This window comes from Eubalaena glacialis, chromosome 11, assembly GCF_028564815.1.
Source record: "Eubalaena glacialis isolate mEubGla1 chromosome 11, mEubGla1.1.hap2.+ XY, whole genome shotgun sequence".
Lineage (NCBI taxonomy): Eukaryota > Metazoa > Chordata > Mammalia > Artiodactyla > Balaenidae > Eubalaena > Eubalaena glacialis.
The window spans coordinates 95205113-95219537 of record NC_083726.1 but is presented as its reverse complement, the minus strand read 5'-3'; the positions used below and the strand labels follow the sequence as shown (position 1 = coordinate 95219537).

General features: G+C 36.8%; 1 protein-coding gene across 4 annotated transcripts in view; it reads left to right on the top strand.

The window, feature by feature from the left end:
* The window catches only part of RASSF8 (Ras association domain family member 8), a 126210-nt gene that overhangs the window by 79973 nt on the left and 31812 nt on the right, over positions 1-14425 (top strand). Inside the window, exon 1 of one of the 4 annotated variants that reach the window (XM_061205222.1) lies at positions 2276-2404. The exons of the other annotated variants lie outside the window; for them this stretch is intronic. The gene's annotated coding sequence lies outside the window, so the exon portion shown is untranslated. Of the gene's footprint in view, positions 1-2275; positions 2405-14425 lie in introns of those variants that run through there. 4 annotated transcript variants of the gene reach the window in all.

Below are 14425 nucleotides of genomic sequence, written 5' to 3'. Positions count from 1 at the left end.
CTTCACTGAAAAGATCCTTCCTCTAAGATAGTCTGTAGCACTTTTTTTAGCTCACTTCATCCATTTTTTTCGTGACGATTTACTCATTTATTTTCACATCTAAAACTTCTAAATGTCTTTTGGAAAATTTGTGGAAATACTATGTTTGTTGTTGCTTCATTTTTCCTAAAAGGAAGTGGGAGAAATTTGAGTCATTAATATAAAACAATTCTACTGTGTCTGTATGCTTTTAGATTCACAGCAGGTTGTTCAGAATCATCTAGGTAAAGAACTTTGGAATGTTTATTCAAAACAAACTTCTAGCACTGTTTGTATAGAGAAGTATATCCCAAAGTCAAGTTTGAGGACTCATGGGAAACTTTCACGGCTTAGTCAAAGGTTCCCTTGGGATAGATGAACTTTTAGAAAGAAGAACAATAACAAAAAAGAATTTGGAAATTGCTACACTGGTGTGAAGCAAAGATTTTGAAGAAAATATTTTCTGGCAGTTTTTATGTTATATTTACCTGTGTTTATAGCCTAAGAGAATTTTTCATCCATAAAACCTCCAAATCTATTAAAAGTAAAAGAGGCTAGATAGATTTCATTAGTATGTGCAATGCCAATTTCTTTACTCCTCTATGATTATTTAAAACATGATTAGTAATGGGAATATCAGCTGAGAAATTCTGATAATGTTTGAAATGCCTGGGGTGCCAACATAATTAAACAGCATATGTACATACTTTGGCCCTGTTCCAAAACCAGGGATGACGTGTCTAACATTAATCCTGTGTGTCTACAAAAGCTGCTAGAGTAAACATCTGGAATCTTTTACTACCAAAACTAAAATATTACCTAATCAGTTAAAAGAGCTTCTTACCCACAGATGTCCTACAGAGAGCAATTGTTGTGTGTGATCTTCTATTAAAACAGACATGTTAGGAACTAAATATATCAGATACTTTAGCCATCCTTGAGATGTGACTTTTCCTCTAAGGTAAAAATAAGGACAGGTTAAATGTTGCTAAAGAGTTCAGTTCAACCCCCAAATACTCCATAATAAGACAGAACAGGATAAGTTGGAAATCAAATTCTTACCAAAACTGTGTGGCTCAGCTCCCAGGCGGCTACAGAATCTGTTGGAGCTCCTTTGAGCGAAAGCGTTTGGTATCTGTTCACATAAATACTAAAGCTCTAAGTAAAACTTGTGATCTTTCAGGTTGCAACAGAAGAACCACAAATTGTTTGTAGCATTTTTTGGTTTTACAACATAAAACAACAAGAATAGTGAGCTTTTCCATATCCTTTTATATTTTTTTCCACTATATTCCTTCTTAACCTAAGGAATGCTTTTAGTAAGTTATTATCACACTCTTTCATCCTAAAGCACATTAAAATTTTCCAGAATACAAATGGTTTCTCTAGAAAAATCACATTAATTATCCAGATTCTTATTTTAGAGGGAAAATGGTTAACAGAAGGAAGGGCTGTTGGTTTTCTTATGGTAGATAGAATATGAAAGTGAATATTACCCACCCTCATAGAAATAAACTTAAAGGGTCATTAGGTTTTGTTTTGTTTCGTTTAAGCATATTTCTTTGTGGAGGTGAAAACTGTTTCCTTGCCTTTAATATGCAAACCTGCCTGATCCCTGTGGGTTTTGCCACCCTCCAGGTAAAGATTAACAGCAAGGACTGGAGTCAGACTCAGTTTAAATCCCAGCTCCATCTTGTACTAACTGTATTGTATTAATTAATTAACCTTTCAAAGCCTCTACATCCTCGCTTGTAAAATGGACATGGTGATAACATTTCCTCGGTGTTCTGAGTTTACGTTATGTCCTGGCCTAGAGGAAGCGCCCAGCGTCTGCTGGTGCTTCTTTGCTACCACCACCTCATCAAGCGGGGACCAGAGGATTCCTGGCGCTCACCTGGTGAGGTGGGTAGGAAGGAGGGAGATGTGCTAAGCAGAGAAAACTGTACCTGGTGGGGCAGGGAGATACGGCTGCCTCACCAAGGGGAAGTGTAGTTAAGGAAGGGGCTGCAGTGACGTTGGCAATGGTAGGAACATGGACTTTATCCTAAAGTCAGTGAGAAACATTCATGGATTTGAGCAAGAGAGGCCCAGGTATATATTAAGAGTGAAGGAAGGAAGGAATCAATGAGGAAATGAACCAGGTTGCTTTTGGATGCATTTTGCCTGAAAAAAAGCTAAAATTAAGAGGTGGTCGTGATAGCTGGTGTTTTTTTGTTTTTTTTTTTCTGGTTGTGCCACACAGCATGTGGGATCCTAGTTCCCCAACCAGGGATCGAACCCCTCGCCCCCTGCAGAGGAAGCACAGAGTCTTAACCACTGGACCTCCAGGGAAGTCTGATATCTGCTATTTAGACTGAGATTGAGCCCTTATCATTAGTGGAATGAGGTATGGATGGCTTTATATTTTCATGCTTTCAGTATTTTCTGCTTTCTTCCCCCCTCCCATGACCTTTTTTTTTTTTTTTTTAAAGAAATGTTAAGTATATGAAAAAGCTCTTTTTCAACCCAGGTGATTTATTCTTAAGCAACTGTGAAGATAGGGATGGACTATCATTAAACTGTACAACTTAACTAAGCAAGAGTAAAACTGGCAGACAGTCATGCCCATGCAAGGGGGGTCAGTGCCTTGGTACAGCCTAGAAAAGAAGTTCATTAACCTTACCTCTAGAAGTTAATAATTTTTATTAATGGTATTGGACAATTGGAAAAATGCCCATTAAAGTTTATAGGGAAACAGTGGAGTTATCGCATAAATCTCAAAAATAGGATAAAGTTCATAGCGACTAATGCACATAGAAATTAAAACCAAACTGTTTCAATAAATAGAAAGTACCTGGAAAGGTAAAAGCAGTCTACAACAAACCAATTAGAACAATTGTATAGCTTGTTGGTGAATCTGCTATATGGTATTTTTAGTTAGATGGACTTTAAAGCAATTCTTAATCCAATATCACAAATTTTAATGGGTACGTTATGTAGAAAAGACATAATAAATAATTTGGACCTTATCCCACCCTTGTTTGATTTCCCCTCCCTTTCCCCTCTGCATTTTAATAAGGAAGCGGGAAGTTTTGCAGAGTTCCCTGATTTTGAAATACAGACAGTAAATGCTGGAGACAAGGAGTTACTTAGCCTGTCAGAAAAAAATAATGAATAATCTTTTTAAGAAGATTATTTGTTTGATCATTTCCACTCAAAAGTTTTAGTTTTTGAAGTAGTAAGAGTGATAAAAATCCTAGGTAGGGCATGGGGCTATTTCCTCCTGCCGCTGTGGACACATCTCCTCCATCCCCCGCCCCAGCCCTTGGCCACTGTGTGTCCTGGCCCTGTGGTGTAGGGGCTGGAAAACAGACAGAGAAACCCTGACCCAGATGATCTCTAGGTCCTTTCAAGTGCTAGAAGTCTGCATCCTTTCAAATGCATGTAATTGCTACTAAAGAACTACTGTGGGGGAGACTCTCCTAAAACAAAAAGGGGAGAAGCAGTTGAGCCTGGTGATGTAGCATGTATGTTTCAGTGAGTTCTGAATATCTCTCTGAAGTGGAGCACGTTCAAGCAGACTAGTTAGGAGATAGGGAATTCGGTGTCGTCTAGCACTGTTTTCCTCAGAGTTTGTTAAATTACCGTCTTTTAATAGGCAGCAAGGAGGAATAGGAAGGAAACAAGGCGAAAAACCATTTCAGCCTCTCAAATTAACTTACTATGGAAAAGAGCAGAACGTGCTGATTTGTATACCTACATTTAACTTGGGTAACATCAGATATCTTCATTAAAATGTTTCTGTGGTCTCCATGGTGTTTCTTTCTTCTTGCTTCTGTACCCACATTTTGACAAGAGTTAGAAACAACTGGCTTAATGAATTTTTAAATCAGTGGTGATAGAAACCATCTGAATATTCTTTGTAAATCATACCTCTATGATTGCAGTGCGTGTCAGAGGGAAATCTATGACTCAGTGTATAGATTCATCTCAAACCTTTTGACAAGGACTTCTCTTTTCTGAAGTGGAAAATTGTAACTGAGGAATAAATAGAAAATTATTTAGCAAAAATTTAAGTTCAGCCGTTATTGGAAACTTGATACTTTCAAGATTTATTATTTTTTAGAAACTTCATATATTTGCTACTTAGAACAACTTTTCTTTTTTTAGTGTAGGAATTCTTAGTTTTATTTTTATTTTAAAAAAAGCTAACATGGCTGTGAAACTAGTCTTTAACATAGCCCAGAAGGTTGGTAATTGGAATTTTTAAAACGTGTGTGTATGTGTGTGATCGGGTAGTATCTAATTGATCAGAAGTTGATTTTTTCCCCCTGTATATCTTGGAGTTTATCTAATTTTTCTATCAGCATCATCTATTAGTTATCTAATGATTTTTTTAAATCCCTTTTTAATAAAAATTGTTTGAGAAAGTTTGCCCAGTGACATTACGACTTTATAAACTGAATTTGGACTCTAATTGTTGTGCACCAAGGGCAGGACAGTAGAAGAGGTTGCGGTGGTGCAGGCAGTAGTGCGGTTGTCTAGAGAATTTAGAAACAAACAATAATGAAACTAAGATTCCTAAAAGCCATTCTTCCTTTTACTGTCACCATGTTGCAGAGATTCTAAACAATATCAGTGATGAAATACTCTCCCTCACCTCAGTGAATCACTGCTTCCACCAACCCCACTCCTTACCCTCTTTGGTATGCTCTTAAAAATGTGAACTCTTTAAAAGCACATTTAAAATTTCATGTAAGTTACTTTGTATAGTTTTTGTATGTTGTATACTTTGGGGGGGTATTTTTAGAAGTAGGGTAGAGTTTATAATTTTTTACTACCAAGATCCTATTTTATTTTCTCTTTTGTCAAAGTCTTCATCCCACTTTTAAACATTACCAAATTGTATTTGATTAGTAAATGTCTTGTTTTTTTAATTAGACTTATAACCAGCAGTCAGGTTAGCATTGAAATGACAAGTTTAGCACAATACATTTAGGTAATTGTTTTCAAAAGCAAGTCTGTTTCATAGCATGGACAGCGTTTGTATGGCTGGTGGACCTCCATGACTGCTTCAGTGGGCGTCTCTACAACTTGTGCGTGTGTTGGGGGAGTGAGGATGTGTGTGCGTGCACACGTTCATGAACACACATTAAGAGAGAAGGAAACGGGATGCAGGGGAAAGAGCTTCAGAGGAGTGGCTGTGTCCTGAAATCAAGAGCTGCCTCTAAAGGTCACCACTTTCCCAAGAGTCAGAGACTAAAGGAAAGTAATGGCCCAGCCAACCTCAGTGTGAAACAATTTAGTTTTTAAAAGAGAGAGAGAAGCAGGTATGTATTAAACCAAGCCCAGCTCAGTTCTTGACCTGAACTTGAGTGCCTGTGATGTGTGTACACTTACAGTCTCACTTCCTCTTTGGGATATTGTCGTTCCACCCTACGTGTCTCCACTGTCAGTTACCGTACTGAGTTGTGATTGTCTGTAAACAGGCTTTATGTAGTATATGCGCTTGGGATGAACTAATTCCACTGTAATAAAATAGTTTGCTCTCTGAATAATGTCTTCCCTACTGTTATACTTTTATTCTTAGAAGTGAAGGTTTGTTTCAGGATCAGAGTCTCAAAGGAGAACATCCTAAGCCCTTTTGGAAATAGAACTGACTAGAAGTAAAAAAAAAAAAAAAAAAAAAAAAAATGCAATGAAGACCACAAAGACAAATAAGCTAAAATACGTGGTTTTGACAGTTTCCTGAAAGTATTTTACATTCTCAATTGATTCTGAGCACCGCAGATCCTGCATAATTACTTACGTATTTTTATACTTTGTGTTTAGAACCCCAGCTTCTGAGGCATGTTGTTGGAAAGCCCAAAACTATAGAACTGTATGTTTGGCTTTTAAATACATCTTCACTGTACACTTTCATCATTGTTACCCAGGGCATGTCAGAAAAAAAATTACTAGTATAACCTACTCTTTAATTCCCAAGGTTAATTTGGGAAAATACTTCAAAATGCTTTGTTCTTTAAAAGATTTTTTAAAAAAAAAACAAAAAAAAAACAAAAAAAAAAAACCCCACCATTTAAAAGGGAACATATTTAATTTGCTTCATTTCCAACCAGATATAATTAGTGCTCAGTGAAGCCTCAGCTCCCAGCACACAAAACTGGGACATTGCTTTGTCTCTTGTTAGTTTTATTTAATTTGACTTTCGTGTCTTCACAATGAATTTATTGGCCTGATAAATTACTCCTTTGTTTCCAAAGACAAATCCGTCCTATCACTCAGGTCTCTGTCAGTCTTTCCTACTTAGAGATTTGTGGAACATTCACAGATGTTTATTCTTCCTACATAATTGTAGGACTTCCCCCCCCACCCCCCCCATTCCCCCCCCCCCCCCCCCGAGAAAATGTTTACATTCTTCAAGTTTGTTTTTGAGTTGTCTTTTCTTTTAAAAACGACTTTAATGGCACTCACAGTGTGAGGCATTAGAATCACAGGACTGAAAGGGGCATCATGGGTGTTCCTCGTGACTGAGCTGGAAACAGGATCCAAGGCTGAGGGTTCCTGTGAGGCTCCTCCTCTTGTGAAACTGAGCGTACTGCTCAGGATCAGGCTCCAAAGGCTCAAGAAGGGGACCCGCACCGCATTTGTGGAAGAATTAGTTTTGCTAAGTGGATAGGTCAGGCTCCAAAGGGTCAAGAAGGGGACCCGCACCGCATTTCTGGAAGAATTCGTTTTGCTAAGTGGATAGGTCAGGCTCCAAAGGGTCAAGAAGGGGACCTGCACCGCATTTCTGGAAGAATTAGTTTTGCTAAGTGGATAGGTCAGGCTCCAAAGGGTCAAGAGGGGGACCTGCACCGCATTTGTGGAAGAATTCGTTTTGCCAAGTGGATAGGTCAGGCTCCATTCCTTGGGTTTTCTTAGGCAGGTGTAAACTGGCCTCTTTGTTCATCTGCTGCTTATACTTCCCCTGTGATGAATCTGGGGAGACGATAGGGGTCTGAGTGGGTAGTGTTTTATGGTAGATTCCTATTGGGGCCGGAGGCAGAGGACTGAAGATGGGAGACCTGAGTTCTTCACTTACTTAACTTAACTCTTGAGCAGATCAGTTAGCCAGCTGTTTTGTTGTTTTGTTTTGTCTTTGGTGGTAGGAGGGGGTGTAACAAAATGACAGTGATCACTGCCTTGCCTAATTTTATAAATTATCTAACACTTATCAACACTGTTTGAATTTTTCAGGGTAAAAAACAGAGAGTGTTATCTCGGGGTTGTAATGATTCTCACACTGTGGTCAATTGTGTAAAACTTCATGGTCTGTAAGCAGTGCTAGTAATTGATGATTTCCATGTCATCTTCCCCTGGTTTTTGTAATACTGTGATTCTCATGTTAGTGCTCTTAGCCTTCAAAGGAATCTGCCTGTGACCTGGGAGTTGAAGGGGTGACTTTTTCTTTTACTTGTTATTTAGTTCTTGAGTGGATTTATTTAAATAAAAGATTATAACTACTGGCTTAATTTAGAGAAAACACCTGATTTGCCTAGATTTAAGGAGTAACTATAAAAAGAAAAAGAGTATTTGTTGTCTGTGTTTTTTCTATATAATCGCGTGTTACTGAATGTCTGACCCTGGTGGTATCAGGATTAACAAAGAGCATGCGAATCGCATCGTGTGTTTAAAATTAAATCATTATTTTGTTTCCTTGACTTTGATCATTCTCTCCACAAATTTGAGTATTGGATTCATTTAAACAGTGGCCTTTTTGTTTTGTTTTTGGTAAGAGTCTCATTGTTTTTGCTTTTTTAATTATTGTTGAATAATAACTTTAAACATATTGGTATTCTTGATTTTTTAAAAAAAGAAATTAAGACATTGTTTCTCTCCATAATGTAAGATTTTTCGTTCAGTAGCTAAGCACAAATGATTGGTTCCTTGGATTTGAATCAAAATTAGCAACTTCGTCGTCATTTTGCCACTACTAGGTAAAGCTTGAGCAGTGGGAAAACTTTCAAAAGGAGTCCAAGTTTATGCTTCTACTAGTGCCTCAGTTGACTGGCTATAGATGCCTCTTGATGGTGAAAACATCTATCCTGTGTTACAATGTGGAAACCTCCTTAATGCCCTCCCCCCCACCTCTTCAGCAGTAAATTCCTTAGGCCTTGAATCCTTGATTCCCATTTTATTAATGAGGTAACTGCTGGCTCTTTATTGGACTTTGACTTTTATTGTTTCCTGAGCACTGAATATATACAACTAACATGTATACTTTATTTCATCTTTTAGACCGTGATTTACATAGTTTTATTCTGTGTGATTTTTTTCATAGTCTAAAATTTTGTGATTTACTTAGTCTATCTTCTCTCCTGAGTATATTGTTATCCATCACATTGAACACAAACCATGAGTTTTCTTGCATTAGTTTTCATACATATGGCTCTCAGAGTATTTCATTGTTTAGTTTGTTCCTTAGAGGTCTGTACTGTTTTGCTTCTTTGGGAACTCAGTTAGATTAATATTATTATAGATTTGTGGACATTTAGGCAATCAGAAATGCATAAATCTCCTGGCTTTGACATTGGATGATTGTATAATTTGAACAGTTATCTACTGGGTAATTCATTAATTAATGAGCCTGCAGTATGTTCGCAAAATTAACAGTTAGAAAGAAGGGGGAACCCTCATTTCTAGGTTAAACTATAGTTAAGGAGAGAGAGAGTGTGTATGTGTGTATGTGGGTGCTTGTGTGTAGGTATATACATATACATAATATAGATACACATATACATAAATATATATGCATGCATATGTGTATACACAGATACATATATTAAAATACTAAATTGCAAGTCTAGATCAGTCTTAAAATGGAAGCATAAGACAACCTGATATAAATCTGTACAATAATGCTAAAGAGATACTATTTAAGGGCATAATTAGAGTATATATGAGTGAGTTTTACAGCTTTATGTCACCTCTCTGATACCTTGATGTGTTAGATCTGTCTTCTCAGCTTTAGATGCAAATTTCTAATTTTGCTGGATGCTCTACAGAAATATTTATTGCTCTTACAAATTCAAAATATCCAAAACTTAATTAATAACTTTTCATTTATGGCAGAATCATACTAGGAAAATGAACAGTGAATGTTTTGGAACTTTTAGAGTCTAGTGTTAAAAATGAGATGAGGTATATGTTTATTTAATTCTATCATGAAATAATATAATTATAAGTCAAAAAAAGTTTATCTTTTCCCCACCTAAAGAAGCTAAACATAGCAATTTAAGAACTCGTTGACTGAGAAAACAAATAACATATTTGAAGGAAGAATTGGGTAAAGAGCATATGTTGTGTTCACTCTGTATATTCCCAGGCTATGAAGCAGGAGAGGATATTAATACAGTCTACCTATGGGTTTATTTATCTTCATAATCTTAGACAAGTTATTCAGATAGGTAATTTATAAACCAGAATCTGAAAATGGCTTGAGAAGTCTGTGCTCTTTACTTTTATCAATTCCTTTGTTTTGATTTCATTAGATTCCTTACATTCTTTTTATTAAAAATCCTCTTAGTTTGTAGGGTGGTGCTTGTGTTTCTTCTTGACTGGTGACATTTGGCCTATTTTGATTAATTTGTTTTTAGAGAGGAAAAAGCTTTGCTTAAGTGATAAGGTGTTGAGAAAGAGCTGTGTCAGGAGAGTTTTATACTACACTGATTTTTTTTTCCCATTTCTGAACATTAGACATTATTTTTTGCAATCATTTTTCTATCTACTCTTTCATAAGTATGATTTACTTGCATATTTCCTTTCACTGAGTATTTAAAAATTAATATCCCTAAAATTATTTAAATTAAATGTTTTATTTGAGAAGTCACAAATTGTAGATTAAAACAATAGTATTCCTTCTCTAGGTATTGCCTTGGGATATATTAAAGAATTTTACAACGTGGTTTAATATTCACAGTAGCGTCATTAATGGTAAGGTTTAACCGTTATTCCAGAGTTTAAATCAATAGGGCTTTACTTGGCTTAAAATACTTGAATGCCAATTTTATCACCTCTCAGTTCACACTTATACTTTCTCACTAGAACTGTGCTTTTTCTCCCCAATAAAATGTAAACTGTAGTCTCTGTGCTGTGCAGTTAGCACCTGTGTTATACAACAAACACATATGTTGCATCCACTATGTGTCAGTCACTGTGCTGAAGTGTTCAAGGGGGTAGAAGGAGAATCAGAGGAGTTAGGCAGATAAGCACTTTGAGAGTTGCCATGGTAAAACCAAAACAGTGATTTGGAAGCACGGGGAAGAGTGGACACCTCCAGATCAGAACAGGGGCCGAAAGACTGGGGAAAGAGGCCTGGAAGGAGATTAAAATGAGCTTCAAGGATATGCAGGAATCAGAAGCATTTTCCAAGGAAGGAGAACAGCATATGCAGGGTAAAGATACTTGAGAGAATGATGTCTCCAAAGAACTGAAATGTCTTGGCACAAGGGCGAAGGGGAGCTGGGAGAGTTGCGACATGATCAAGAGGCGGTACCCTGAGGGCAGTGGCGAGCCATTAGAGGACTCTAAGCACGAGTATGGAATCAAATTTGTGTTTAAGAAAGATCTTCTGGGTTCTTTTGTTTTGTTTTGTTTTTTATTTCTGAGGTATACATTTTAAAGTAATAACTAGAATTATGACTTATAACATTATACCAGAACATATAAGATTTTTAGAAATTTCATGTAATGTCTGAAACATTTATATTAACATATTTCCATACAAATAACCCAAAGAAAGTTTAGTATTAGTTGTTTTTTTGTTTGTTTGTTTGTACTGCAGGTTCTTATCAAAAAAAGAAAAAGAAAAAAGTAAAAGAATGAAAGAAGATATACCATATAAACTGTAACAAAAAGAAATTCAATATAGCTATAATAATATCAGGCATAGAAGACTTTACTGCAAGAATTATTGAAAAATATGAAAAAGATATTTCATAATGAAAAAGGATCAATTAAACAGGAAGCCAAAACAATCCTAAACATGTATGCCCTTAATGATACAACTTCAAAATATATAAAAATTGACATAATTAATTATGATTGTGGATTTATCTATTTCTCATTTTAATCCTGTCAATTATATTCTAGATCTTGATCTGGGTAGTAATTGCATTTAACATTTGTGTACTGTATATATGTTATATGTCAATAAAAAAGTTTATAAAAAAAAAAAAAGATCTTCTGTAGCAATAATGAATGAAATGGATGTGCAGGGGGAGAGACAGGAGGAAGGCAGAGGGACCATTTGGCAGGCAGTTGCAGACGGGAGCAGCTCCACTCCAAGCTACGCAGTATTGTTCGTAATAGCCCCAAACTGGAAACAACCATCTGTCCATCGACAGAAGATAGATGAATAAATCGTGGTATATTTGTACAACGGGGAATCCCTACTGCAGTGAGAAAGAATGAAGTACCTGCTATGAACAGCAACGTGGATGAAGCTCAGCAAGCACACTGTCACCAAAGAAACCAGCCACCACTTCATACGATAGAGTCCCTTTACACAAAATCCCAAACCAGGCAGAACTAGTCTGTGACGATAGAGGTTCTTTCAGGGAGGGGTCAGGACTAGGAGAGGGCTTCTTCTTGATCTTGGAAGTGATTAGGCAAGTGTGTTTGCCTTGTGAAAATTCATCACACTTAAAATTGCTGAATTTTTCTGTAGTATGTTATACTTTAATTAAACTGCTTCTTCAAAAATCCACTTTTCTCAACTGCAGTACCGTTCCCAGCTCCCTTCTAAGTAGTGACTTATTACCTTGCTGCTACTTCCCTCCCACGTTGCATCTCACTGAGGCAGGGGGTGGGTTCTAGTGACTGCTGGAGTAGTCCTTGGCCACATTTTTCTGACCCATTTTGTTCCATGGGGTGATACTTCTGCAAGTGACCTTCACCAGGATAACTGCTGGATTAGCAGTGCTTGAGCTTTGCTCTCTACTCTGAACATGTAGGGCTTGATGAAATATAAACACATTGTGGAAATCAGATATACTAATGAAATGCAAATAAATTTATTTGAACATAAAACACTAGGGGCCTTTTCCCCCTTAAACAAGCAGTTTAACTTGGAAAGTGTACTAGGATTTTAAACAGTTAATTGCTTTAGTTGCTGCACCCTACAGTTGAGCCATTTATATTTATTCATGTGCTCAAGGTTAAACGTATAGCTTTCCTCATTGCATCTGACTGCTGATTGACCAGTCACAGCCATCTTCACCCTGACACTGTAGTTTCAGTAAAGGGCAGGGACTAGGCCTAAGCCCAGTTCTCCAAATAGAATATTGTCAAGTAGAGGACCAGCATCACTAATGATGTTTACAATAAATATCAGGTCTTTTGCCCTGAAGTTTCACAGTGCACGTCTCAAAATTAGCATCTGTCTTTTCGAATAATATTGAATGCTCATATAGCAACACAACACTTCCTGGATTATTTGAAGCCCGAAACTTCCCCAGCTTAAATGCAGAGCAGCACAGAGAATCTCTTTAAAGAGAGTGACAACTAAAGACAGTGTGAAGAATAAAGTGTGGAACATTATGGAATAGCATTACTTGTTTCATTACACGGAATAATTAAACTCTCAATTAGAATTTCGCTACATGGAAAATACCTATTACAGACATACCTCTTTTATTGCCCTTCCTAGATACTGTGTTTTTTTACAAATTGAAGTTTTGTGGCAACCCTGCATCGAGCAAGTCTATTGCCACCATTTTTCCAACAGCATCTGCTCACTTTGTGTCTCTATGTCACATTTTGGTAATTCTCGCAATATTTCAAACTTTTACATTATTATTATATTTGCTATGGTGGTCGGTGATCTTTGATCTTGCTATTACAAAAAGATTAGACTCACCGAAGGCTCAGATGGTGGTTAGCATTTTTTAGCAATAAAGTATTTTTTAAGTAAGGTATGTACATTGTTTTTTTGGAGATAATGCTATTACACACTTAATAGACTACAATATAATAAAACTTTTATATGCACTGGGAAACCAAAAAAATTGGTGAGACTCACTTTATTGAGATATTTACTTTATTGCAGTGGTCTGGAACCAAACCCACAATATCTGTGAGGTATGCCTGTACTTTAAAATATCACCAAAAGATGCAGCAATTTTTGCATATCATCTAGGGATTTCATTATTTAACTGACTTACATTTTCTTCAGGAAATGCGTAGAGTAAGCAGAATTATTTTTGGCTCTTAAAGATTAAGGGAAAACTACCTTTTCAAATTGTTTGAATGGATACATTTGAAATTTTCTGTGAGTTGAAATAGTTCTAGTTTAACAAAGATTCTTAGGGATCATGCATGTTTAATTTTGCCAAATATAATTTCTGCCTTCCGTACTCTTAAGGCATTTAGTACTTTAATCAACTGGTCACAGGAGAAGAAGGTACGGAAAAGCCAGGAAGCCATGGGTGGCATGAGACAGTGGACACTTGGTTGGTACGAAGGGGTGTCATAAAAGTGATGGAAACAAACTAAGACCGACACACAGAAGTGAACAATTCAGTCTAGTCAAGGCCTCCAGCAGCCCCTACAGTCCCTCACTGTCAGCCAGGTCCTGATGGCAGTGAGTGGAGAGCCATTGGAGCGTTCTGAGCAGGAGTGTGGAATCCAATTTGTATTTAAGAAAGACCAACTGTTACCCTTTCTATACTGTGTTAATTAACTCTTAAAACTGAAGTTAGTAGAAAGGTTTATAGTCAAGCAGCCACTTTGACAGTCAAAGAAAGTCGGGTGCTCACTTTTTCCTTAATTTTATATGTTTATTTTATTACTATTTCCTCCCCAAAGTATTTTATTTTGGCTTTGAAATGTTTACATACTAATTTAGCTTAGAAATATATACCTGAAAAGGAACATGTTTGATATATAACGTTTGCCTATTTAAAGTCACCCTCGTAGTCATTAGTCAAGACAATGTTTTGTTGAAAAGTTTGTGAGCTTAATTCATCATAACTGTAAAAATGGGCTTGTCAGAATTAATGGGCTTGATATTTATGATATTATGAGTGAGAAGTCTGTAGATGAAAAATACATTTATTTTTATCTTCTGTTAAGTAAAACAGTGGGTTTCATTGTAGAATGTCATAAATACTAAATTAAGGAAATAGATTCCTTATACCTGAATGGAGGCTATAAAGTTTTGAACATAATTTTTTTTTTTTTAATTTATTTATGGCTGTGTTGGGTCTTCGTTTCTGTGCGAGGGCTTTCTCTAGTTGCGGCAAGTGGGGGCCACTCTTCATCGCGGTGCGCGGGCCTCTCATTATCGCGGCCTCTCTTGTTGCGGAGCACAGGCTCCAGACGCGCAGGCTCAGTAGTTGTGGCTCACGGGCCTAGTTGCTCCACGGCATGTGGGATCTTCCCAGAC